The sequence below is a fragment of the Pelodiscus sinensis genome, chromosome 1 (genome assembly GCF_049634645.1).
Source record: "Pelodiscus sinensis isolate JC-2024 chromosome 1, ASM4963464v1, whole genome shotgun sequence".
Taxonomy (NCBI): domain Eukaryota; kingdom Metazoa; phylum Chordata; order Testudines; family Trionychidae; genus Pelodiscus; species Pelodiscus sinensis.
In genome coordinates this window covers 184,011,171-184,037,567 of record NC_134711.1, presented here as the reverse complement: position 1 = coordinate 184,037,567, position 26,397 = coordinate 184,011,171, and the positions used below count along the sequence as shown (strand labels likewise).

The 26,397-nt window shown below is 45.5% G+C and overlaps 1 long non-coding RNA gene across 1 annotated transcript; it reads right to left on the bottom strand.

The window, feature by feature from the left end:
* On the bottom strand, positions 1-26,203 carry LOC142826959 (uncharacterized). Its single transcript, XR_012901256.1, has 3 exons — positions 26,097-26,203; positions 23,089-23,244; positions 1-491 (listed from the first exon to the last, which is right to left on the bottom strand). It is a non-coding gene; the product is annotated as an uncharacterized LOC142826959 (long non-coding RNA).
* Between the last annotated feature and the right edge of the window lie 194 nt (positions 26,204-26,397).

Sequence of the window (26,397 nt, the reverse complement as noted above, 5' to 3'; positions counted from 1 at the left end):
TTTCTCTTCTTTGGACCTTCTCCAATTTCTCCTCGTCTTTCTTGAAATGTGGAGCTCAGAACTGGACACAATACTCCAAATGAGTGTTGGAAACCAAAATGTAGATTCAAGCTGGAGAGTTTATTACGCACAGCACTGGCAGAGTGCCACCTTGCCACTTGGGTTCAGTGAACACTACTAGAAATTGATTACATTAGATTAAATAGGGAGCCAATGGGCAGAGAGAAGCAATTTAGTGGGAGTTCCTGAGCCCCTGGATAGGTTCTGGCAGCAGAACATAATGAGCACAATAAGCCAATAGTCTAAGAGATTACACAGTAGCTTGCCCATAGCTCAAGTTAACACATTTGTTAAAACACAAGTAATCCCCCCCACCCCACCCACCTCCTGAGAATTGCCTTGCAATGCATATGCTACATTCCAATTGGGATCCATAGGAGTGATGACGGTGCTTTCCCGACAGACGCGGGGTGCAGTTCATAGATGTTTTTCTAGGGGTATAAAGGAAAAGACAATATCAGATATACACCAAAGCAATTATTTATAACATCATTCTGGTGTATCTGCGAGCTTGGATTGTTAGGGAGGAAGGGTGTCGTCTCATAGTGATGTGTTAGGCCTTTCCCTGAATCTGTGGTTGGCCTTGGGAAGGCAGCAGTTGTTTCTTTCCCATGCCAGATGGCAGACTATAAGGCCTTTGGCCTTGTTTGTGGTTTGAAACTCATGATAAGGATGTTCAGTTATGGCTTCCCACCTAATGTTATGCTACTTCAGCTCCTTCCATTTGTGATACAGAGGTGAGGCTGTTTTTCTGTGTTATTCCTAGGGCCTATTGTCTGTTGGCTAGGGCTCTTGCCTCTGCCCAGGCTAGGCAACGGGGGCCTATGTGGAAAAGCTTAGCCAGTACTTTCCATTTGTCCTTATTAAACTTCATCTGATTTACCTCAGACCATTTCTCCAGTTTGTCCAAATCATTTTGGATTATGACCCTGTCCTCCAAAGCAGTTGCAACCCCTCCCAGCCTGGTATCATCTGCAAACTTTATAAGCGTACTCTCTATGCCAATAGCTAAATCATTGATGAAGATATTGAATAGAACCAGTCCCAAAACAGACCCCTAAAGAACCCCACTTGTTAATACCTTCCAGCAGGATTGTGAACTGTTAATAACAGTTCTCTCTGAGAATGATTATCCAGTCAGTTATACACCCATCTTACAATATCCCTGTCTAAGTTGTATTTGCCTAGTTTATTGATAAGAAGATTGTACGAGACCACATCAAATGCCTTACTAAAGTCTAGGTATACCACAACCACCATTTCTCCCTTATCCACAAGATTCATTGTCCTATCATGTCATATAGGTTTGACATGATTTGTTCTTTACTAATCCATGCGGGCTGTTACCTATCACCTTATTATTTTCCAGGTGTTTACAGACTAATTCCTTAATTACTTGCTCTACCATCTTTCCTGGCACTGAAGTTAAATTGACTGGTCTGTAGTTTCCTGGGTTGTTTTTATTTCCCTTTTTATAGATGGGCACTATATTTGCCCTTTTCCAGTCTTCTGAATCTCTCCCATCTTCCATGATTTTTCAAAGATGATAGCTAAAGGCTCAGATACCTCTTCTATCAGCTCCTTGAGTATTCTAGGATGCATTTCACCAGGCCCTGGTGACTTTCAGACATCTAACTTTTCTAAGTGATTTTTAATTTGTTCTTTTTTATTTTATCTTCTAAACCAGGGCTACACAACACGCGGCCCATTTGTTTGCAGTCCACAGTGCAGTTTATGTTTATGCAGGGCTCAGCATGCGGCCCATGGTTGGGATCCTTTGAACATGGCTTCTACTGGCAACATGTTCCACAATGGAGAGGCATCTCCTGGTTTGGGTGAGTATTGAAAGATGCAAGCAGACTGGCTGGCTGGAACAGATGGGTAGAGGGTGTTGGCGTTTCTAGTCCCCAGGAAAGAGGTGTCGGGGGTGCAGGGGCACTGTGGGATGTGTTTTGTATTCATGCCCATCAGTGTGAAAGATTCTATTTGCATATATATTTGTACGTACATGCAACCACATTTAAGTTGCAGCCCTTGGCATGTGCTATGAGTATCATTGTGGCCCTCAGGGCTTGCAAAGTTGAGCAGCCCTGTTCTAAACCTACCCCATTTCCACTAGTATTCGCTATGTTAGGCATTCCTTCATCATCAGACTTCTTGGTGAAGACTGAAACAAAGAAGTCATTAAGCACCTCTGCCACTTCCAAGTTTCCTGTTATTGTTTCTCCCTCCTCACTGAGCAATGGGCCTACCCTGTCCTTGGTCTTCCTCTTGCTTCTAAACTCAGGAGTACATGCTCTACTTCAAATTTCAACTCAGAGGCCCTCCAGTCATCAGCCAAGGCCTACACTCTCCTACCTTGCTGCTTTCTCCCTGAGCCTTTTGCTATCTTCCTGGCTTTCCACCCTCTCTAGGTTTGCCAACCTCCCAGCTCCCTCCTCCTAGGGAATAACTGTGGATTACCTTCCATAATCCCAACACACCTCCCTTCACTCAGAGAATGACTCCAGACTACCTAACGGCAACCTTTTTCTATTGCCAGATACCTGGCTTTATACAGATCCTGCCTGTTCCTGCCCAGCTAAGCCTCTTTATGTTAATTGATCCACTCAGCAATCATAACCCTTCCAGGCCTTGTGTGAGGTAGACACCCTCACAACATGTCTTCACATCCTCAAGCCATAGCCCCTTCCTCCTTCAAGTGATAGCATCTGTGAGACCGGGAGTCAGGCTACATCTTGAAGTGGCATTCATGAATTTGACCTCACTACAACTCAATGAGATTGGAAAGTTCTATTAATTCCATTTTGCAAGTGAGAAACTCAGGTAGAGAGGAAATTAATGGCTTGATCCTTCTCCCACTGAAGTCAACTGTAGGACTTTCAGAGACTCCAGGATTAGGTTTAAGCGAAATGTCTATATATCTCTTATGGACACTGTGTAGAGAAAGTCCAGGACCTATGAAAACTATCTACTACCTGTATTACTATACAGATCAGAAATCTAAACACTCTTACATATAGACTTGGAGCAACTAGAGACATTCCATATGCACAATCAGCAAAAGTGATTTGACTTTTCTGCAAAATGTCACAAACTCACTAATATTTGGTCTTCCCTTGGTCTCTCATTATATGCAAAATCAGCAGTGCATGCTCTTCAGTCATATTGCTGGACTGAACAAAAATATCTCGTCACATTTTCCAACTGACGTGCAAATATTAAAATATTTTTTGCTTTTGATACTGCAGTCAATTTGCATTTACGCCTCAAAGAAGGTAAGAGGTAATAAAATGTTCTAATGAATTGCCAAGGCTCTATGGCTCTGTAACTTTAGTTTAAACAGCATGGTTTCTTTAAGAACCTTTTTTCACTTGCCTCAGTCAGTGTATTAATTGTATTAACTCTAAATATTACAATAACTGGCACCACTTTAGGAGCAGGAAAACAATTTTGATTTAGGATTAAAGTCACAACGATTAATGTCATATTTAACTAATACACATTTTTTCTTTCATGATAGGTAATCATGATGAATTGCCCTGGTTTTCATGTGACATAAAATGTAATTCCATAGGAATTTCATTGGAATTTAACATTAATTAACACTGACTCTACTGGAAAACACCCCCATTTGTTTAACCCCTTCCCCTTGCCAGTGTTTCAAGACACTTTAAGAATCACAAATTGTAGCATTTCATTTTTATATCATTTTTGCAGAATTTTTTGTTTGCGCTGGGCTGAGCTGTTCTTACTCACTCATTCATTTATTCCTCTTTGAAATTAGCAAAGGAGTGGTAAAGGCAGTGCCTCATGTAAAATGAGTTGTAAATTCATAGCAGTATTTTACTGAAGATGTAATACAACAAGAACACTGAGATGCAGAAATTCTTCTCTCTCTCCCTCCTTTACAGCTTAACTCTGCACGACTATGAGGTGCTGAGTAGCTCAACTCCCACTGATTTCAAAAGGAATTCAGGGCCCTGAGCCATCAGAGTCTAGGGGCTGTAAACTTGTGAAAATATCCAATTTTTAATGTGAGCTGAGGACCCTGGTGTACATTCGCAATCCACAGTGATTTGCTACTGTTCCAATTTTAATATACAAGCAGTATTAGAACCTGGGAACTAAACAAAAACTGAGTGCCCTCATAGAAGAGATTGTATCAAAATATGCCAACCCAAAGCATTACAGCTACTGACAAAAAATGCCAAAAAGAGCAAAGGGGAGACATGTTTTGATTCTATGCAAAAGGGAGAGATGAAAACACACTCCTGATAGAAGAAAGGCCATTGCCAATATGTTCCCAATAAGTTACCCTCCAGTCAGTGCAGAGAAGCCATTATGTATGTCAACAAGTGGCTTCCTCCCCCGGTGGCTTTACGTGACTCCACATTTCAGTTTTCCCCTCTTGGTAAAGGCTAATCTGGGGGCAGGGCTAGTATTGGAGACTGAGGGCTGGCACTAGGGGGTGACTCTGGAGAGGTTGGGTGCAGTAGGGTTCTGGAAACAAGAGGCTGGCACTGGTGGGGGGGGTCTGATGGTGGGGGGGCTGGCACTGAGGCATTTGGGATGCGGGGCTGGCACTGGAGGGGGTTGGGTGCAAGGGACTTTGGAGTCAGTGGCTGGCACTGTAGTATATTGGAGAGGCAGGGGATTCTAGGGGTTAGGGCTGGCACTGGGGGCCTAAGGGTGCTGGGATATACCCCAGACCTGGCCCCCAGAGCCTCCACGAACAGCTGGCTTCAGCTGCAGCAGCCAGCTGTTCACGGCTGCTCTGGGGGCCAGGGCTTTTGGCGGACTGGTAACATTTTATGTGTGTATTTGCATAATGAATATGCAAATAAAATGTTACTGGTCTACCAAAAGTTTGTGAATGGGTTTGCTGGTTCATGGTATAAAAAAGATTGGGAACCACTGATCTAACATACACTCCCACTCTTTAATCATTTCTTTTCCAAGATGAAAAGTGCCAGTCTTGTTAATCTCTCCTAATATGGAAGCTGTTCTTTACCCCCAATCATTTCTGTTTCCATTTCCAGAATATCTTGTTTTTCAGATAGGATGATCAGATTTACATACAGTGTTCAAGGTGTGAACACAGAGACAATATTATATTTTCTGTCTTATTATCTATTCCTTTCCTAATGATTCCCAATTTTCTGTTAGCTTTTTAGGCTGCCACTGCACATTAAGCAGATGTTTTCAGGGAAGTATCCACAATGATTCCAAGATCTCTTTTCTGGAATGGTAAGTTCTTTTAGACACCGTCATTTTTGTATGTATAGTTAGGATTATATTTTTCCACATGCATTACTTTGCATTTCTCAACACTTAATTCCATTTGCCCTCTTGTTGCCCAATCACTCAGTTTTGTGAGATCCCTTTGCAACTCTTTCTAGTCAGCTTTGGACTTAACTACAGTAATTACTTGTTTAACACGTGCCCGCTTAACACGTTTTCACGATAGCATGATTTTTTTTTAGGGAACATTTTTTGAATAACACGACCATCCCTGAAATAACATGCTTTCCTCATCTAGTCTGTTGCCGGTGGCTGCGCGGGGCTTCCCCCGCCACCCTGCAAAGCAGCGGAGGGTTTGCTGCTCACCGTGCTGTTCCCCACCGACCGCCCCTCGCTGGATGCAATACGGGTCCCAGTAGACCTGTCACAGCGGCATACTCCCAACCCAATCCCCCTCCCCTCTCCTCCCCTTCCCTTTCCCAGAGCCAAACACGTCCCCGCCCTGCTGTAACCCAGGCCCCTTTCTCCCCCAACCTTATGTCCCAGTCCCCAGGCAGCTGCCTGTGCTCAGCAGCCAGCTACTAGCAAGTGCAGGCTGGAGCCGCGAGTGCATGTGCGCTTGAAACGCAACCCCCACTTTTTCCATTATTTTCAGTGGGAAAATTGACCCCACATAACATGTTTTCGCTTAGCACAATCATTTTCTGAAACATATCTACCGTATTAAGTGAGGAATTACTGTATTTTGAGTAATTTTGTATTACCTGCAAATTTTGCCACCTCACTGTTTACCCCTTTTTCAAGCACATTTATGAGTTGAACAGCAGGAGTCCAAATGCAGATCCCTACAACACAACACTATTTATTCCTATTTTTAACCCTATCTTTCAAGTGGAATACCCAGCAATATTTTCATGATAATCTAACAACCCTTCAAGTCTTGAGTGACAGGCTCTTTGTTATCTTAATCCACCCTGCAAAACTCCCTACCCCAAAGGCAAAGTGTTGCAGTTAAGAGTTGCCTCTGGAGCTAGGGTATGCACTTTAAGCAGACCTCAAATATGAAATACATAGGTTTAAACTTTGGGGGTGGAGAGAGCTACTAGCTACTGTAACTCCCAGAAATGGTGCCCTTGGGTAAGGGAGGCTGAGCCTCCCCAAATCGCGAAGCATGACCCTACCTATCCTTTGCCCCTAGAACCATGCTTCAGCTGTGTTGCTGGGCCTTAGGAGCTGGGGCCACACCACCTGCCTTCCCAGGACTAGGGAGGCTGCTGCCGTGCTGCCCCATGTTCTCCTACCCAGCACTCCAGGGTTAGGGGATGCAGAAGCATCGTACACTCTCCTTCCTGATGCTCTTGGGTTGGGATGGGGCGGCAGGGGCCAGCCAGCCCGGGGTGGGAGGGGCTAGCCAGCCCGGGGTGGGAGGGGCTGGTGGCTACAGTGGGGGTGGGGTCTCTGGGCTCTGACCAAGGAGCATGGAAGGGACAGGGCCTCAGACAGAAGGGGCGGTGCTGAGGTTTATGCATCACCCATGACGCTATCTGGAGCATAGGATCTGCCACATCCAAATGAGTCAACTGGTCCACCAAGTCCCAGCATCCTGCCTGTGAGGAAAACTTCTTTATAGTTGTAGTAGGCAAACTGTAATCTAAGGGCAACTGAAACAAAAAATCCAACCCCGCTCCTCTAACTCTGAGGAAATTTGGGTCCAGCTCCCATCTCTCTGTCTGAACCCAATCTTCTGAATGGGTCAAACCAAAACTCCAGATCCAACAAACTCTGCTCTCTAAAACTTAGAATCCAGATCAAGGATTCTGCCCTTTGGCCCAGATCATGTTGAAATCTGTTGCGAATTGGGCACCTAAAGCCCTTTGAGGATTTGGGTCCTTGAGCTGATCTGAGCCCCTAAGTTTGCAAACTCAAATTCAACGAGCACAAGTCTGTCTGCCTGGGCCAGGCTGCTCTCAACCAGCTGCAATGTATTCAAGCCCAAGGAGGCACTGGGTTACATGGGCCATGATAGATGAAGGATCTTCAGCACAAATGAAACCCTTGTTTTAGAAAAGTAAAAGGCAACAGAGAAACGGGCAAGCACATGCGAAAAGCCTAAAATATAAATGATCAAAGATTACAATTATTACTAATCAAATTACCGTTTGAAGTAATCATGATGCACTTTAGGATTTATAATGAGTAACTGCTTATTGATGTTAAATGCAATGGATTTTTATTCAGTTCTCCATGAACATACATTCCATAGTACATTGAACAGCAGCTTTTGTTTACCTTATGACTCATTATAGACTATATCATCAGGCATATGCACAAGGAGGCTGAATTAAAGCTGTACAGGAAATGTTAATTCTGGCATTTTCTAACTTGTAAGTGCGTGGCATTGCAACCTTAATAGTGTTCTTCTAACATCGTTTTTGGTATGTAATTTTCTGTTTTAAAAAAAAGATAACTGAAAACACCCCTACAGATTCTATCCTGTAGCATCAACTGTAGCCACTCCACTTGAAGTTTGCCACACTGAGGGTACGTCTACACTACAACGTTAATTCGAACTAAGCTAATTCGAACTAACGGATCCAGACTAAAAAACTAGTTCGAATTAGCGTTTTGCTAATTCGAACTAGCATGTCCACGTTAAGTGGACCCTGAACCAGGCTTAAGGATGGCTGGAAGCAGTGCCGGCAGGGCATCAGAGGAGGACTTAGAGCGTGGAGATGCTGTGTCAGGCTAGCCGAGGGCTGTGCTTAAAGGGTCCCGACCCCCACCTCGGACAGACAGTTCTCAGGGGTGCCCCGCTTGCAAAGCAGTCCTGGCTTGGAGTGCCCGGAGTACCCACACTGGGCACATCACAGCACTCGGCCATCAGCCCGGCTGCACTTGCCGCAGGCTGCCATCTGGGGAGAGGGGGCAATTGGGGGGCTGCAGGAGAGCTTCCACCCCAAAAGCCCGCAGAGACAGCCCAGTCCTCCCCATCAGGGGCGCATACCCCATTCCTCCCTCACCTCCTTCCACTTACCCTTCCCTAGCCCCTCTTCTTGATGTACAAAATAAAGGACAATTGTGTTCAAAAATTGAATCTGTCTTTATTGAACAAAACTGGGGGAGACTGGGAAAAGGAGGTGGGAGAGGGGAAGAGAGAGGCTGGGAGAGGGGAGGGCAACTAAAATGATCAGGGGTTGGGAACAGGTCCCATATGAAGAGAGGCTAAAGAGACTGGGACTTTTCAGCTTAGAAAAGAGGAGACGGAGGGGGGACAGGATAGAGGTCTCTAAAAGCAGGAGTTGGGTGGAGATGGTGCATACAGAAAAGTTCTTCATTAGTTCCCATGAAGAAGGACTAGAGGACACCAAAGGAAAGGAATGGGTAGCAGGCTTCAAACTAGTAACAGAAAGTTGTTCTTCACAAAGCAAAGAGTCAACCTGTGGAACTCCTTGCTGCAGGAGGCTGTGAAGGCTACAACTAGAACAGAGTTTAAAGAGAAGTGAGATCAAGTCATGGAGGTTGGGTCCATGGAGTGCTATTAGCCAGGGGGTAGGAGTGGTGTCCCTGCCCAAGGTTTGTGGCAGGCTGGAGAGGGATGGCATGAGACAAATGGCTTGGTCACTGTCTTCAGTCCATCCCCTCCAGGGCCCCTAGGGTTGGCTGCTGTCGGCAGACAGGCTACTGGGCTAGATGGACCTTTGGTCTGACCCAGTACGGCCATTGTAAGCTCAGGGCTCAGGGTCGGGGGTCTCAGTGGACCACCTTGATTTTCATGCACACCTGCTCCTGGGTGGCCAGGCTGGCAGCTCTCCTGCCCTAGCCGGCCACTTTCCTGTGCCTAGTGTGGAGGTCATGGACGAGGTCCACGATGTCCGCACTAGCCCAGGCGGGTGCCCGCCTCTTGCGGTCCCGGGCAAGCTCCCGGGAGCCGCCAGCCTGGTCCCGGGAAGAGGGGGAGGGCTGTGGGGCATCGGGTGGGTGGCTCGATCCATGCCAGGTGCAGGGTCTGCTGGCTGGGTGCTGGCAGGCTTGCACCTGGCACGGGCACCGTAGCCAGCCTGTGCCCCTTTAAGAGTGGCCACCAGGGAAATCTGGGGAGGGCTAGCCTCCCACTAGTTCGAATTAAGGGTCTACACAGCCCTTAATTCGAACTAGTAAATTCGTACTAGGCTTAATCCTCGTGGAATGAGGATTACCTAGTTCGAACGAAGCGCTCCGTTAGTTCGATTTAAATTCGAACTAACGGAGTGCTAGTGTAGCGCCTATGAAAGTTAGTTCGAATTAACGTTCATTAGTTCGAACTAACTTTGTAGCGTAGACATACCCCGTGTAACTGATCCACCAGATGGACAGGAACTGTAGTGGTTACCAGAAGCCTCAGACACCATTTCTCAGCATGCTTGGAATCAGGAGTGGGGACAGAACGGACTACAAACTCCTGCGCAAGCCAATAGGGAAGTTTCTGCATAGGATGATATGGCCAGGTAGCTTGCTGGACCGATATTAGCCAGCACTGTCCAGACCCTCATTGAGACACAACAGCCTGACTTAGGGTATGTCTACACTAGCCAGCCTAGTTCGAACTAAGGTGGCTAATGTAGTCATTCAAACTTGCAAATGAGGCCCGGGATTTAAATATCCCGGGTTTTGTTTGCATGTTCCCGGGCGCCACCACTTTTAAATGCCCCGTAGTTCGAACTCCCTGCCCGTGGCTACCCACAGCCCTGGCCAGGTAGTTCGAACTCAAGCTCCTAATTCAGACTACTGTTACTCCTCATTGCAGGAGGAGTAACGGTAGTCTGAATTAGGATCTTTAATTCGAACTACCTAGCCCGTGCCGCGTGTACCTGCAGGCAGGGAGTTCAAACTACGGGGCATTTAAAAGTGGCGGCACCCGGGAACATGCAAATAAAGCCCGGGATGTTTAAATCCCAGGCCTCATTTGCAAGTTTGAATGACTACATTAGCCACCTTAGTTCGAACTAGGCTGGCTAGTGTAGACATACCCTTATAGACAAAGAGACTAGTTTTAAACTTTTAGTTTGGGAGCTGAGAAAGATGCTGGACAGGTAAGAGTCTCTGCTTAACTCCCCCTTCCCACAGAAAAAAAGTCCTTGAACTATGGTGGATCATGCATAGGTTAGACCAGTGGCTTCCAATCTTTTTGGGCATACGGACCTCTTTTCAATATATTAAAATTTCACAGACACCCCCTCCTCCCCTCCTTGGGGGAGAAAAAGAAGGAAAATAAAAGCAAGGAAAGAAAAAAAGAAAAAAAAGTGGCCCCGATCCTTATTTTTAAACTTTCCACAGACCCCCTGCAGTACCTTCAAAGACCACCAGGGGACTGCATACAACAGGCTTGGAATCACTGGGTTAGGCAGTTGTAGCCCTGCAGAGCCCAGCATCTAGATCAGGGGTCTTCAGCCTTTTTAAGCACAAGATCACTTTTTGAATTTAAGTGCAATCCAAGACCTACCTCAAACCCAAATGCCCTTGCCCTGCCTCCGCTGTGCTCCTTCTCCGAGGCCCCGCCACCCGGCTCACTCTGTCCTCCCTCACTTTCACCAGGCTGGGGCAGCAGGCTGGGGTGCAGGCTCTGATCTTGAATTAAGGGATTTGGAGTGTGAGAGGGGCTCTGAGCTGAGCCTGGGGCTGGCACTTGGGATGTTGGAGGGAGTCCTAGGTCCAGGTCTGAAAGAGCATTTGAATACACGGGTACTCAGGGCTAGGGCAGGGGCTTGAGTGTAGGAGGGGGTTCATGACTGGGGTAGGGTTTCGGGATATGGGCTCCAGCTGGGCCTAGCTGGTGGCTCCTGGGTGGTGGTGCAGTAGGACTAAGGCAGGCTCATCCCTGCCCTGGCCCTGGACCATTCTCAAAAGCAGCCAGCAAACTCCATCCCAAGTCCTGTTGGGAGGAGATGCACAGCAGTGAGGGGAGGGGCAGCTGAAGTGCTGCACTTGACAGACTCTTGACCAAACCAGTCAGGATCACCTGTCAGAGGCTCCAAGATCAAACAGTAGATCCCAATCTACTGGTTGTTAACCACTGATCTAGAGTATCAAAGATCCAGTCAAGAGCTCCAAAACCAAAGAGCCAGGAAAAGACAGGGACAAAGGCTACATAGGAGGACCCTTTTTGCCTAACCCAGACAACACTCACAGTGAGTTATCAGAACTCAGCCCCATCACACCATCTGCTTGGTGAGGTGCCACGGTGGGAGATGAGGGTTGGGAAGAACTCTGAATGTTGCAAGTTTGCTTATGACTTATTAGCTAACTCCAATCTTTTCCCAGTTCCTATTTTCCTTCCTTTATAAAGCCCCTCTTGGCTATAATTATTTTGGGATGTCTTATTCTTTTCCTGGCGTTTGTTTGTTTGTTTGTTTGTTTGTTTGTGTACATTATTGTCCCTGGAGCACTAGGTATTATACTCTTTGCCAGCAGTGATAGTGTTAACGTTCTCGAGGGACAACACTTCACCTGGAATCACCTGCATGCAAGCCCCAGGCATCATAAAATAGAACCCAGGCTAGGTAGGAAATGGGAAGACGCCACTCTAACCAACAAAGGAAGGTGGATTCCGCCGTGCCTAGTGGAACTTGTATTTCATCAGCAAGGTTAGTACTATTAGGCCCATGATACGGATCTCTGCCACTTAAACTAATGGAGTCACTGATAGCAGTAGTAGGTTGTTATCCCCTATGTGGAGCTGCACTGGAAGGGGAATGGGACATTCTGTCAGTGGGTATCACAGACATTTGCTGACAACAGAGGATTGATGAGAGGCTGGAATATTAGATTCCTTTCCAGTCTTTGGAGGAGAGGGTGTCTAGTGGACCTAGTCATCTGTGCTATCTCCCTCCCATCCAGGTTTGCCCCAGTCTCTACTCCTCAGGCTTCTGGTGCCAGTTTCCTTGCTCAGTAAGTCCTAGTCTCTCCCTCCTCCAGACTCTCTATCCCAGTCGCTCCCTCTCTGGCCTCCAGTCACCCACACACCCAATTTCCCATCTTTACTGGCTCTCAGTCTCAACTGCCCTCACCCAGTTTATCGTCCAATCTTACTTCCTCCACTCCCTCTGCTCCTTGGCCCGGTTCTTCCTTTCTACCCTGGCTCCTTATCAGATCTGTCTGCTCTTCCCCCACCCCTTTACCCTGTCACACTCATTCCCAGTCTGTCTCTCTGCAGCTCATCAGCCAATCTGTTTCCCCCCATCCATTGCCTCCCTGCCTCCCCCCTTTTCCCTTCCTGCACCCAGACTAGTCTCCTTGCCCAGCCAGTCCCAGTCTCTACCCCGCTGAGACTTTCCAGCCCTAGGTCCACCTCCAAGGCTCCTTATCATCACAGTCTGCCCTCCCAAGCCTCCCCTACAGTGCCCTAGATCTGACTCATACCCCTCTGCTCTTCAGTCAGACTGTTTCTCCTCCACATGGTCTGGGTGCCAACAGGGGTCACTGAGAGCACAGGAGAGACAGGCTCCCTGCTGTCCGTTCCAGTACCCAGTGAGAACAGATTTCTAAGATTTGATCTGTTGAACTCTAGCAAGCCTCTATTGAACATGTGCAAAGCTACAGTTTTTTCTCCAAGGGCTTATCTCTGGGCCAATTTAATTAGATTTTCATAGGGATAGCAAAAGGCACATCCCTAACATAAAGGCCACTCCTGCCCCCAGACAAATTTCACATTCCTGCTTCAAAAGTACAGAGGCACTAGATCTTTCCAAAGAAAAGGTCACCAAATCTTTTCCAACATCAAAAAGCCTTTTCCCTGGGCTTGTTCTCAGCAGAAGTATTGAATAGTTAATAATAATTCAGTCTGAGACAAAGTTATAAGCTGCTGAAAATAGGGCCTTTTCATGAGATCCATTAGGCAACCCTAATAATTGGCAGAACTCCCAGCCCTGCTTATAATGTGTATGGGTGTGCACAGAGAGAGAAAGAGTGCAATGAAAATGTACCTGCCCAGACATAAAACTTGCTCACCCTCCCAAACCAAGATGTTAGTGATAACATAGGTACAGAGTGGGGGAGAGAAAAGGAAGGGAAAGGGAAAATATTTTACCACTTAAAAGTGCTTTGTCCCAATCCATTGGGTGAGTAGAGTTTTGAAAAATTAATAAATGTAGATTTTTAAAAATAGCTCTATTGTGCTCATCCCTCAAAAGCAACTGAGGGCTTAAAAATAGCATCCACGTCAACATATCCCAACAGCCACTCAAATACTTGCATTGCTATTGTCAAACAGCTCCTATAGGGCCACGATATAAGCACATGTCACACTGCTGCCCTAAACTTTGATCCTCCACATCTCCAAGTGAAAGACATCATGAGGTTGAACTCTGATATCACAGCATTGATATAAGGTAAAGGTTCTCATAGCTGTGACAGCCAAGGGGCAAAGTCTCATCCCCTTAGATACAAATAACCAAAAAGGGTTTCCTCCCATGCCATTTTTACAAACACAGACTAGCCACTGCTGTGCTGAGAAAATCATGTGGTTATTACTTGGATCTAATCCTGAAATTGTTATTCAGTTTTTACATAGGGAAACTCCCAGTGAAGTTAATGGGAGTTTTCTCTGAAGGAAAAAAAAAAGACTATGGATGAAGTTCACAGCTATGGCCAGGAGCATATACAGAGTCTATGTGCTACTTAAATCTCACTTCAATCCTCATACTAGGGCTTAAAGGGGCTTTAGGTAGGGCATAAGCCCAGTGCCGGTCCTCTGTACAGGGTCAGTGTCACTCAGAATATGAAATGGCCAGATCCTGCAAAGATACACATGCTTAACTTTACTCACATGAAAAACTTAAAAAACAATAAATAGTTTAATAGCACTTTAAAGACTAACAAAACATGTAGATGGTATTATGAGCTTTCATGGGTACAGCCTGCTTCTTCAGATGACCAGGCTGTGCCCACGAAAGCTCATACCACCATCTACATGTTTTGTTAGTCTTTTAAGTGCTATTAAACTGTTAGTTGTTTTTTACATTTTTCCTGTTACAGACTAACTCCACTACCCCTCTGAAACTTTTACTCACATGAGTAGTAGTAGCATTGAGTTCAATGGGACAGTCACATACGTGTGGGTAAGCATGTGACCCAAATTACTAAGTTTTGACTGTTTGTGGACTTGTTTTTTGCAAGATTTTGTCTACGGTTTGTTCTTTTACATGGTTTATATCTATGCATTCTTTTTTAAATGTCTATTTTTAAACATGTTTCCCTTCAAGTAATAGGACACTTGATAGGCTTGTTTTAACTGAAACAGAGGGACAAAATCTTTTGTCACTCACAGTGATGTACCCTCTAGTCTAGTATAACTCCGTTGGCTTCAATGAGCCACTTGGGACTGATACTATAGTGAGAACAGAATCTGGCCCAAATACTCCACCTAATAAAAACTGATTGTTTAACTTTTTCAACTAATTTTTGTAGCAAACTAAGACTCTTCATGGAATTGTCCAAACAGTTGGGATTACAAGTGGTTAAACTGGTACATGGACTCCTCCACGGTGCAAATAAAAGGACTGATTGGCAGGATATTTATAAACTACACAACTTTAGTATCATTGAGTCCAAAACAAGCAAACCATGAAGGGTTTTGTTTGTATTATTCTTGTTTAATCTGGAGTGTTCAGTTTAAAAAAAGTATCTGGCAAGATTTTGTAATAAGAAAAATGGGGCCAAACTTACCACTGGCATCAGTCCATTGATTTATATAAATGACACCAAGGATGACTCTGATCTATTTTATTTACTTGCCAATAAACCTTGATCAACATACCACTAAGAAGAATAAAAACTGGCCTTGATCATTCTTCCAGTAAAATCAGTGGAAGATTTGTCATTGACTTCAATGGGAACAGAATCAGACCATATGATAGGAACAGAACATGGACACTAAAAGCAACTATTTGTTGTTGCTTTTCTTTTGCATTTTGATAGCATATACCATCATTTTTATGCATGGTCTTTCTTGACAAACGTTGCCTTCTGATTGTTCTCTTGAAGTATAATCTAGGCCTGATTCCCATGGTCTTCTGTAAAATCATCGCTGGTTTGTACTAATGAAAGTGGTCAAGCCATATTAATCCCCTTCCCAAAAATATCTACACACACACAGTGGTAGGTGGTGGGGGAATGTATGTACGTTTAGTCTGAGCACTTCCAGGGTACACACTAATATTCTGAGACATTTTATAATAGAGAAGTCATTGGAAGTAGTTTTCCTCTTTTTCATAAACATGAGGCAGTTTATCTTAGGGGACAGAGCATTAACCTCCAAGTATAAATATCTCTGCTTAATTGCAGCTCTGTCATAGATTGGCGAGGTGACCTTGGACAAATCACTTTGCTTCTGTGCTCCTGGTTGTTCCTATCTGTAAAATGGGAATAACGATAAATCCTTTGTAAAGTGCTTTCAGATCCTTGGATGAATAGGGCTAGGTAAGAGAGCTAGGTATTATTTTAAATCCAAAATGAATGTCTCCAGACCATGAATGTTTCTGAACCAGAGAGTCCAGGTGGAGGGCTGGTGTCCAGGAGCCCTGCAAGGGCTGGAGCCCAGCCACGCTGGTGGCAGGGGAACTAGTGGCCAGGAGCCCAGCCACGGAAGTCTGAATGGTCCAGCGGCTAGGAGGCAACACAAGAGCAGCCTATGATGGGGCTAGCAAGGCAGCAGAGCTGATGGCGGGGAAGCCCAGCAGGGCATGGGCCAGTGATATGGGGGGAGCCAGTCAGGAGACCAGTGGCCAAGCTGGGGAACTGGAGGTAGGGGAGCCAGAACTGACCTCCCCATGTCCAGCAAACTCCCTCATGCAGGACCAATCAGGTCCCGAGGGTGCTAGACCAGGCAGGTCCAACCTGTATCAAGGTAAACAAACTGCCCAAGCCAAAGCCTAATGTCAATATGTAAAACAACTAAATTCCATATACTTGTACCTGCTTTCATAAAGGGCAAGTGTAAAACTGTCTGGCGTCGCTCACGACCGTGAATTCCATCCCTAGGGTAGAATGTGAGCCACAGAGGAGACACCCCAAACTGCCTGTATTTTCTATAATTAGACGTCAGCAACCCACTACCAGATGTAACCTCCTGAAGCACTATTAGGGTGCCTCTATACTACACCCATAGCTCGAAACAAGCTGTGCAATTTGAGCTATGTAAATTGCGTAGCTTATTTTGAGTGTATTTTGAAATGGCCTATTTTGAAATTTCGAAATAGAGCGCTATTCCAAAGTGTCCCTTCATCCTCATGGAACAAGGTTTACAGGGACGTCAGAATAGCGACCCTGTTATTTTGAAATAACAGGCTTGTTTAAAAGATGCAGAATAGCTATTTCGGGATACTAGAAGTATCCCGAAATAGTGCCCCTGTCTAGACACACCCTTAGAATCTTACCAGGAAGACACACAAAGTCCCATTGGGCATTCCAATCTATCCTGCCACTGGGGCAAGCTAGACTTGGTTGCTATACCCCTCCCCCCCAAATCATAAAATATTCACTTTGCTCCCAGTCCCCAGAGACTAGCCACTTACCCCAGATCAATTTGTACCTTAGATCTCTGAAAGGCAATGCTGGTAACCAATCCTATTGTAAAGTACCTAGAGATTTATTATCTAGAAAAAGAAATGTGTTATTTTCAGATTAAAGCAGGCAATCATATATACTCACATGAGTTAGAATTCTATGATTTTAAAGGGTGACAAATGTAGTAATCCATCAGCTTTGAATTTTTTTAGGGTTAACCCAGGTTAACTTGGGGATCTCTGCTTCTGTTTCATAGCTCCAGTCCAGTGAGTCCAAACAGCAACAGAGAGATGGAAAATTTTCTTGTCAGCTATTTAATATTTCCTGCTTCCAGAATTCAAGCCCTTTTACACATATCCTCTTCATGGATGTGAAAGGACAATTAACAAAAGCTGAATTTGTGACCCAATGCTGGCTATGTTTGTATTAAATGCAGGGTTGCTGAAACATGGTTACCAATGTTTGTAATTTTGTGGGAATACAGAAAAGCAGGAGTGTGCGTAATCTATTCCAGAGGGAAGGCTCACAGCAGAAAGAACCTTGCTAAGCAGGGCCTTGACTCTCTGTATGCCCTCCCCTGCCTGATCTAGTTTGACCTGTACTCTTGCCCTCTAAAGCAACGATGGGCAACCTGAGCCTGAGAAAGAACCAGAATTTACCAATGTACATTGCCAAAGAGCCACAGTAACACCTCAGCAGCCCCCATTAGCTCCTCCCTCCTCCCCTCTCCCCCAACCTCCTGCCCGCCGCAATCAGCTGTTTTGCAGTGTGCAGGAGACTCTGGGTGGGAAGGGGGAGGAGAGAGGGTGCAGCAGGCTTGAGAGGAATGGGCAGGGATGTTGGAGGAAGGAGTGGTTGGGGTGGGGGGATGCAGGGCTTGGGGCTGAGCTGGAGGTTGGGCAGTAAGCACCTGCTTACTTGGGAAAGTTGGTGCCTGTAGATCCACCCCTGGAGTTGGCATCCTTACAAGGAATTGCAGAGTAACTTCTGAAAAGCCCTCTGCAGCTCCAGCCTCAGGTTGGCCACCCCTGCAGAGCCAACAGGCAGCTAGCTCCCTTTGCTGCACCTCTTGCCTTCAGCCCTGGCTCTCTCACCAGGGGAAACTAGCCAGCAAGCCCCTCTTGCTGCTCTCCTGCCTTCTCCCAAGAGTCACCTTCTTTCTCTGGCAGCTGTCACCACCTGTTCTCCTGACTGAACAGGTCTTCACTGACTCATCTTCTGATGCTATATGGCAAAGCAGACGTGTCTCCTGAGTCTAGAACCACCACCTCCCGGATTCCTCAGACATTCCTGACACAACTCTCTCTCCTTAAAAAGCATAGCAGAGCTTCTTTAATAGTATCCCCCATTCTTGCTAAACCCATCATATTATATCCTGTCATCCTCAAGCATCTAAACCCTTCTTACAGAGCCTTTCCTGCCTGGGAACACGCCCTGAATCCCCATATCAAGTTATTAATTGTCTCCAGGGGCAATTGGTGAAGGGAGACCCAGAGGGAGCCACCAGCCACATGACCCCCTCCCCAGCTAAGGGAAGAGCCAGGACAATCCCTCTCTGCCCCAGGCCTGTCCCCCCTCCCCCTGCCCTTGTTCCACCCTCTCCCCTCCTCTTCTCCACCCTTGCTCTGCTCCTGCCCCACCTCTTCCCACAAAAGAAGAGGCCTGGGGGGATAGCAGAGCTGGGGGGGCAGCACTAGCAGTAGGGATCCAGTCGTCGTCCTTCCCCTCCCCCTACACTTACTGACGGCAGCGGCAACAGCAATAATGGCTCAGCTCACTCTGCTTCTCCAGGCACATCGCTCCACTTGCAGCCAGTGGGTGCCCGAGTGGGGGTGCTGGATCCCCACCACTGGAGACAATTGATGAGGCTGGAGGCACCAAGTGATCTGGGGACACGTTGCTGTGCTTTCTCCATTGCTGCCACTGAGTGCAGGGGTGAGGGGCAGACCCCTACTGCAGGTGCCAGGCCCCACCACCAGTCCCCACCCGCATGCTGGCCAGCCCTTGCCCCTCACATCCATGGCATTTGGGGCATGTGAACCCTTGACCCCCATATGTCACCCCTGTTGGTCTCTTTAACCTTACACATTACACAATCCATCTTTGCATTTGCATCAACTCACGGCTATGACTAGACTGTAAACCTCTTTTGAAAAAGAGCATCTAGACTACAATCAGTACTTTTGAAAAAGCAAGTCGCTTTTTCGAAAGAGAGCACCAGGCAGTTTGGATGCTCTCTTTCAAAAAAGCACAGTTTGCATTACATAGCGCCTTTTTTTAAAAGAGCACTTTCGAAAAAAGGCGTTCTTCCTCGTAAAACAAGGTTTTCCACGGTCGAAAAAACCTGCCGTATTCTTTTGATTTACTGTCGACAGAACACGGCAGCAGTCTAGACTCAGGTAAAGATTTTTTGAAAAAAGGCCACTTTTTTCGAAAAATCCCTGTAGTCAAGACACACCCACAGTGACCAGTTAACATATGAGCACTTCAGTGAGCCTTTGACAACTTTGGAGTAGCACATTATCCCCTAGTTTGAGGCTCTCTTTAGAGAATCGTCTTCCTTTCTTTCCTCCGGTCTGTAATACTGGCCAGTCCTTTTACATTTTTTTTTAAACTAGGTTTTAAATGTCTCTTATGCAAAGGAATCTGAATAGCAATTTCTCTATTTTAAAAGCATTTTCACTCCCTTTTCTGCCATTTCAGAGATCAGCTGGGGAGGCTCTGCTCCGTGTTCCTCCATTTATGGAGATAAGCACGGCTTGCCAAGCAGCGCTGAGCCTCGCTCGCCAGCTGCGCAGTTCTGCGCTCTGCGCATACGCAGATCACTCTGTGCCACCTCTTCCGGGTTGCAATCTACTCGCCACGAGCAAGTAGATTACATTATTTGTCGAGCCCTGGAGATAAGGCTGACATCTACACAGAGCAGGGCCTTCTCAACCTTTGCTCCCAGGCTATGCAATTCCTTCCCGTGGGACATTCGCCTGGTGCCAGCACTGCCATTGTTTCAGTGCCAGGCTAAAGCCACCCTTTTTAAATGTGCTTCTATTGGTGCTTGAGTTTGTGAATGTTTGTTTGTGTCACCCCTCCTCATGAGGTGTCTTAGCAGGTTTTATTTCCCCCATTTGGGGCCTTATATTTTATATATAAAATATTTCACACACACACTCACACACACACACACACACAAATATAAATGTGCGTTTTAAACATTTTGTAAGCTGCCTCAAGTATTTTAAATAGAGAGGTGGGGTAAAAATATTTTAAATAAAATAAATAAATGTCAATGCCAGGTATCCTAGTAGGTGCTCTTACTATTAGGGATGTTTGATACTGTGTAACTGAATAATTGTGTAACTGCATTAAATTTTACTGATTACACAACTAACCGATAGTCCCTGGGGGCAGGACCGGCAGCCAGTGTGCTCCTAGCTCCACACCTGAGGAGCCCCTGCCACCCCGCACCGCTGCTGCTGTATCAGAGGCAGCAGAACAGGGTGGCAGCATTCCCTGTCCATGGTGGGCCCGAGCTTCCACGGAAGAGGCTGTTCCGGCATCCCACAGAGCAGCCTCTCTCCGTGGCAAGTCCCAACCCGTCTCAGACAAAGGCTGGTCTGCAGCAACTTCCACTGCCCCCCCCCCCCTCCCTTCATGCTGTTGCCTTTGATAGAGGCAGTAGCTGAGGGCGGGGGGAGCAGGCAGGAGCTGGTGCTCATGGGGAGCTGGCGTTTAAACTGGTTCCCCCCTAGTACTGGCTTCTGCCTTCTCTCCCCCCCCCCCGCCTGTGTGGGAGGCAGCAGGGGTGGGAGGGGACAGGTGGCTCCGCGTGAGCTGATACATGTGGGGAACTAGCTTGAAAGCCGACTTTCCACATGTACCAGCTCCTGACTGCCCCCTCACCCTCTGCACTGCTGCCTCTCTATCAGAGGCAGCAGCGCGGAGTGGGGGGCACGTGGCTTCATGAGATCCAGTGCTCATTGGAGACCATTTTAAAAGCTGGCTCCTCGCAGGCACTGGCTCCTACCTTTGATACAGAGGCAGCTATGGGGGATGGGGGGAAGTGCATGTAGTCGACAGGATTAACCAATAAACCCAGGCTTATTGGTTAATTGTGTAGTCAACTACACACTGACATCTCTACTTACTATGGCAGTATTATGTTCACATCCAACCATCCACTCATTCCATGCTCAAATGAAATATTTCACCTACTAGATGTAGTCATGTATTCTGCTCTCTAAGATCCCCTTTTAATTGCCACTATCTCTCTGGGTCTCTTTGTCCAGCAGAGGTGTAGTGAGGCCAGAATGCACAAGACGACATTTCTGGTACTTGTATACATACAAAATGGTGTTGTACTCTCAGCATGACCTTGCATGCACCATTCATGCAAGGTCATGACAGCAGGAGTGGTGTAATTGTACTTGGAAAAAATCAGGACTGTACCTATGCTCATCAAGCATCTTAGCCACTCCTCACACCTCCAGATATGACACCACCCTTCTAACTGGCCCACAACACCTGGACTGGGACAGACACACTGAACTCCGTTTCATCTAGTGGGCCAGCTACCCTATCCTGACCTTCAGTTTTTGCATGTGCAAATACTCATGTAAACAATTCCTGGCATTAACATGCACAGGTAGAAAGTGGAGGATGATTTTTTTAAAACGATTACATTTTTATCAATGATTAACAAATGTTCTTTAAAAACTTTGCCCTACATTTCTTTTCTTTTTTTTTTTTTTTTGGCTACATGTTATCAGCCGCTGTTCTAATGAAGCCCTCTTTCTTTACTTAATTTGACCTCTAAAACAAGAGGTCTCTGGCCCAAAGGAGAAGTAGATTTTGAAGTCTTCACTGTCAAGTCAGGAACTGAAGCCACAAGAGAGGATAAGGTCAGCCAGGGTTAGGATGCAAGGGAGAAAGAGGGACTAAGAATGAAGCTCTGAGGATAACAGAGAGTGAGACCAGGGAGGAACAGCCATGGAGGGAGATGCCAGGAGATGGAAGGAGGACCTGTTGAGCACAGAACCATGGAAGTCTGAGTAGGAATGATAGATCTTGGAGGATGAAAGTGAAGAAAAGGTTCTTTGGACTTGAGTAAATTCTTAGGATATGTTTACACAGCAGTCCAAATGCCATCTGGTTGAGCCCAAGGCCTTGTTTTGTGTGGACAGTCATTGGAGAGAGATTTAAAAACTGAACTGGCTAATTGTTCCTTCCCTAATGAAATCTGTGAGAAGCCCTTAAAGATGAGCCACTCTGCCCTAGAGCAGTGTGATTAGCTGTGGATTAGATTTTGAGTCACAGCACATGAATTTGCACACTGTAAACCAACATAGCGTGTGGTTTGAGTCAATCTAAAATTAAACTACTGCTCTCAAGAGAAATAAGGGAAGGATAAAAAGACTGTAGTGACTATTCCACCAGTATTGTCACATCTGCAAATGTAAATGAGAAGCAGAGTTTTGGGGAGTTGTGTGCATTCTTGATGTGCAACTGCACATCTCACAAATTCTTGTGTATTTTGACAATGCAACATCTCCAGGAGCCCACCTCATGTGAAAAAGAAAAGTTCAAGTTTCCAGATTCCAGATATGATCTGTTGAGCTTATTCAGTTCTCTGTGTCATCCTTTCAATACCAGCTGGAAAGACCTTTAGTTATGATTTGTCCAGTGGAGTGTATTCTCTACCCAAAGGTTTTCATTATTAGTTAAGGTCTTGTTGCACACTGCACAGTTCCTAGGAATATGTCCCTTTACAGCCTAGGAAAAAGCAACAGCTGATCCTAACATTTTTTGAGAGCCTGAATCCTAGAACTATAGAGCACTGGAACTGGAAGGGACCACAAGAGATCATCAAATCCAGTCCCCTGCCCGCATGGCAGGACTTAGCACCATCTAAATCATCGCTGATGGATGTTTATCTAACCTGCTCTTAAATATCTACAGTGATGGAGATTCCACAACCTCCCTAGGCAATTTATTCCAGTGTTTAACCATCCTGACAGTTAGGAAATGTTTCCTAATATGCAACCTGAAATTTCCATGGACACCAGTTTCTCTGCAGCCTATAGAAACAGGCTCTTTGTTGTTGGCCTTTAAGCACCAATACCTCAGTTTCTCATGAAATCAGATTCGATTTCCTCTTTTAGTCATGGAACAGTGACACTATGTAATCTCAGTCAAGAAACTCCAGCAGCACAGGATTACTTAAACAGCCTCCTCTACCTGATGTGTACTCACCACAAGCTGGAAGAGATCTGAGCAACAATACATTGAATTTTGTTACCAGTTCCCTTTTCTGATGCTACTGAAAACAAGTCCCTGGAACACACCAAAATGTTCGGTGCCTCTTTGCCATTGTACGAACGTGTGCCTCTTGCATCAGGATTTCTGCATCTACCACAAAAAATGGTGATTGTATAATAATATATTTGAATGTTTGCACATTAATGTCACAATCTCCACCACTTCACCTTAAGAGTGATTTTTATATGTCATCCTCTTTATTTATTATCACCAAACTGTGCTCTACCTCCAGCACAAAAATATTTGTATCTCGTGGATTACACTCACATTCTACATGCATAGTGCTAAATACAGCCTTAGGGCTACCTGTGATTCCCTTTAAAGGAAACAAGAGCTGTTGCATGTCCACTTCAAGAAGGAACGTTAGCTCATAATGCCTTGGTGCCGATTCTATTTGCAAGCTGCAAATTAATATTTTAACAGTTAAAAAATATCATTGAAATTGGCCCCAGTACTACACAGCAGGCAACAGTGCCAGATATGTAGCATGCTGCTTAGAAATGTTGCTAAGCAACACAGCGCCAGCCGAGAAAATCCTGCATTAACTTGGAGTGGCTGGTGGGGTTGGTTAGACGTGACACTTTGCACACAGAGCTATGCAGAAAGATGGGCACTTTGCTCAGGAAAACTACAGCAGCCTCTGATTATTAATAAGTCCCCTTTGGTATTCTCTATGTACTGCAGAGGTACATTCTGATGCACAGTGCTCTGCAATAATTTTCCACTGGAAAAACATCTCTGGTATCTTAATTTGTTCCAAACCTGATTTAGAGAGTAGTGGAATTTTACAGCTTAATCCCATGATGCTCTCTCAATCCCATGCCTTGGCTATTACCTCAGCCCTGCTATAGAGTCAGCTCACAATGACGTGACTCACAATTATAACTATAGATAGATCCTGTCAAAGCAGTCATGAGTCCAAGATGCTGGAATTTTCTTTTTTAATGCCACAATTTTTTATATCTAGATCTATTCTGCATTAGCAAATAGATACTGTAAATACTATTGCCAGTCTGAATACTGTCAAACAGCTCTATTTGAGAGCTGTGGATTTATAGTCACAGCAGGGAGACACAGAACTAAATTGGTGGGCTGGTAGTGGGGGGCCCTGCACTCTTAGACCACTGTGGCAGTACAGAGCAGGAAGGTATGGGGGATGGTAGCCACACACCTACTGAAACATTAAGGAATCCTACCAGATAGCTCAGATGCTAACAAAAACCTACACGGGGATGCTTTTCTGAAGCGAATAGCGATAGAAATGTTTTGTTCTTTTTTAAATCATTTGCATCAAACCTGATTGACTTATGTGTGAACATTCATCTGGAATGTACACAAGGATATGGTGTTCATGCATGACAGTGTTCCCTGTAAGCTGTGTGCTTGTGCTGTTGCTCAGAGAGATTCAGATGCCTTCCAGCTGATTAGCAGAGTACCCGCAGCAAGGTTTTTCTTTTTTTGTTTCTACTGGTGGTGCACATTCACAGGTGGTGTGGTGAGCATAAAAAGAATTAATTCCACACATGGATGGAAAAAACCTGCACATGGGTGGGAAAATGCCAAGGGAACTTTGGTGTGTGACAACCAGAAAGCTGACTGGGAACAATATAGAAACGCTGAACTAGATTTAGTCCAAAACTATGCCAGAATAACCCAGGGGCTCACAGCAGCACAAAGTTAGACCTAAGTGACAAGACAAGGCTCCTGCAAGTTCTGCACTGCTGATGGGCTGGAATTCGCCAACAAAGCCCCCAAACCAGACTGTGGTGGCTAGGGAAAAGGTAGGGCTGAGGCACTGGGAAACACATTGATTCTGGGCCCCTGGCACATCCGCAGTGGCTCTATGGAGGAATACTACCTGCCACCTTTGGGGGAGACAAAGTAGATGTGGCAATGTCTTTTATTGGATCTACTTCTGTTGATGAGAAAGTCAAGCCTTTGAGCTAAGCAAAGTTCTTCTTTGTAACCCAAAGCTCTTCTTCTCTCACCAACAAAAGTTGATCTAATAATAAAAGGTATTTTCTCACCTACCTTATCTCTCTAAGGGCACGTCTATACCGCAGGGCTAAATCCAAAATAAGCTACACAACTTCAGCTACGTCAGTTGCGTAGTTTAAGTTGAAATAGCTTATTTCAGCATTTGACTGTCTACACAGCAGGAAGTCCAAGGGATAGCATTCTTCCTCCCACTTCCCTTACTCCTCGTAAAATGAGGGTTACAGGAGTCAGAGTAGGAAGTCCTCCAGCTCAACATTATTTCGACATTATGTCAAAATAGCTACTTGTTGTGTAGATACAGACTATGTTATTCCGAAATAACACCGCTGAGTAGATGTACCCTAATATCCTACAACCAATACAGCTACAACAACACTGCACAAAACCCTTGAGGGACTCTATGACGGAGTGTGGTCACAGATGTCCCTTTCGAATTTTGCCTCAGTGTGCTGATCATGCTACTGATGCTCCCCCTCTTGCTTTCTGGGGTATCTCACCATCCTGTCCTGCTGAACCAGATCCTCTGGTCTCCTGCAGACAAGGCACAAACTTGGGGTTGCCACACCCTCCCCCCTCCCCCCGCCAAAGTAATGCAGACACTGAATCACTTCATCTGTGGATGAATGCATTCTAGGGCTCCGCACCCAGCAAACCCAACCCCCAAATGAACCCATCTTTCTCTTTATAAAAGTTTTACACAGGGAAGACTTACCAGGTAAGCTCACTTTATCAATGAGAGATCTGCACAGTGGTTATTCTCCCCCTTCCCCCGTAACAACTATTTAAACTGGGTCTGACAGTAAACAAAAGTGTTTTTATTAAGTAGGATGTAAGTGGTTGCAAGTGAAAACAGACAGATCAAAGTAAGCTACTAAATTAAAATTAAACGAAAATGCGTAGCTAATTCTAATTCAGTAAGAAATTTACTGCATGCAGATTCTTACCCCAAACAGCTGTTCTTATTTCAGGAATAATCTTCAAGTCAGAGACAAACTCTTTTATTCTGACTTGAATCTCCACCCCTCTTTTTATCCTTTTGGGTGTGCCAGGCAATTTCCCAAACCAGCAGAAGATAAAAGGTTGATAGCTGCCCATTGCTTAAATAGACTCTCCCACAGAGTAGGAATATTTTTTTACACCCCCACTCTTCCAAGGAAATTTACCATATTTTACCCAACGTTCACCATAGCAATTACATAAGCCAAGTCATGACTTACAAATATTAAATAGGTAATGATGACTAAA